This window comes from Arachis hypogaea, chromosome 20 (assembly GCF_003086295.3).
Source record: "Arachis hypogaea cultivar Tifrunner chromosome 20, arahy.Tifrunner.gnm2.J5K5, whole genome shotgun sequence".
Taxonomy (NCBI): Eukaryota; Viridiplantae; Streptophyta; class Magnoliopsida; order Fabales; family Fabaceae; genus Arachis; species Arachis hypogaea.
The window spans coordinates 99,977,909-99,979,848 of record NC_092055.1 but is presented as its reverse complement, the minus strand read 5'-3'; the positions used below and the strand labels follow the sequence as shown (position 1 = coordinate 99,979,848).

At 33.1% G+C, this 1,940-nt stretch overlaps 1 long non-coding RNA gene across 1 annotated transcript; it reads right to left on the bottom strand.

The window, feature by feature from the left end:
* Positions 1–470: 470 nt before the first annotated feature.
* Positions 471–1,463, bottom strand: LOC140182613 (uncharacterized). Its single transcript, XR_011878561.1, has 4 exons — positions 1,298–1,463; positions 1,133–1,218; positions 954–1,031; positions 471–753 (listed from the first exon to the last, which is right to left on the bottom strand). It is a non-coding gene; the product is annotated as an uncharacterized lncRNA (long non-coding RNA).
* Between the last annotated feature and the right edge of the window lie 477 nt (positions 1,464–1,940).

Below are 1,940 nucleotides of genomic sequence, written 5' to 3'. Positions count from 1 at the left end.
CGGCCATTTATTTTACTTTTAGCGGCAATAAAAATAGCCACTAATACATTTATCGGCAATTAGACATTAGCCGTCTTATGCTTTACCGCTAAAAGGTTTTAGCGGCAATTATAACATTTGCTAGTAAAGACCTTTTTAATGGCCGCAAAAAGTATATAATTTTTAGCGGCTATTTTTTTGGCAATTTATATGGCCACAAAAAAGTATTCTAAGATTGCAATGTTATTCAGTTTTTAGTGGCCATTACTATTTCCGCCAAAACCCATTTTACCGGCAATTTATATGGCCATTAAAAATAATTCTAAAATTGTAATGTTATTCATTTTTAGTTGCCATTACTATTGCCACTAAAATATTAAAACTTTAATTATGTTCACTCTTTTAGAAATGACAACCTATCATTTTTTAAAAATTTCAAATTATTTTTACCAAAAATTATTATTATTGTACGTAATATAAATATACTAAAATTAATTAATATAAAATGAAATATTTCATTAAATTCAAAATATTTATACACAAATTTTTCTTAAAAAGTAATAAAACATAATACAAATTTAAACAACACAAATACTACAAAAAAAAAAAAGAATTTAAAAGTAAATCTACATTATATATTTAGAAAACAAAGTGGACTTTGTCCCAACATGTTTAGACCAAAATGCCAAAATGTGTACTCCATTTGCCTGACCAAGTCTTTTATTGGTGTGGTGCCAAAGACAAGATCCTGGTTCAACAGAATAGCTGCCTCTGCTACAATAATAACCATATATCATTAACACAAGTATGTAAAATCATCAAGGGATCACTAGTCAGAACATCAAGACATGCTAAACCAAGTATCTGATAACAAAACAAAATTAGTGAGATTTTAGAACATTAAGACATGCTGAAACACTAGTCAGTGATATCAGTTAAACCTATCAACAGTTCAGTGCAGTTAGAAATCACACCAGAACTATCTCCCAAGAAAAATGACCAGCATTTTGAGCAGCTATTCCTCTCTCAAAGCTTTGAATGGCATACGAGTCCTAACAGATATACATAGAAAAAAAGAATAGCAAGATGAATACTTGATTCAACTAAGGTTTTCAATGAGTAATGTTATTTGGCAAGGTAAAAAAGTGCTTACATGAGCTCAAGGACAAGTGCAGATGCTTCGCCTCCGCCATTGCAGATGCCAGCAACGCCATATCTCCCATTCTTCTGTCTCAATACCTAAAACAGCCGAACCCAAGTTGGTTCATATACATGTGAAAGGAATAAGATGCTTAGAGTAACCAAGATTGCAATTTACCCCTATTAATGTAACTAGGATTCGAGCCCCGCTGCAACCCAGTGGATGGCCTAATGATACAGCTCCACCATGTACATTAAGTTTGTCCTGCATTTAATAAGAAATGCATGAATTATATACAATATTTAGTCATGTAATGGGGCAGAATGAAGGAATCAAATTGGAGAAGCAGCCATGTTAGCCAAAAGAAAATGTCAGATTAATGTGCAAAGAACTAGTTTAGTCACATGAAAACTCATAGGACTAAGACGAAGAAGCTTCTGATTTGCAAGAGACACAACCTGTATAGAAGAAATTAGAAGAACAAAAGATAAAGAAAATAAGAATGAATGAGTAAAGGGTGCTGTATTCCTTACAGAAAAAGCTTCATTTATTTCATAATAATCAATTTGAGAAGCCTCTAGACCAGCATTTGATATAGCTTTTGGTATTGCAAGGGCAGGAGCAGTTGTAAATAATTCAGGTTCCTGTAAGAATCATTTTGATTCAGCTCTACATGATCATATTTGTCAAGATCAAAACAGTTTAGAATAATCAGTTACAAGACCTGAGCCGCATCCGCGAATCCTCTTATCTTTGCTATTACATGCAATCTGAGCTCACGTGCTTTCTCTTCACTCACTAGCACTATCGCAGCAGCTCC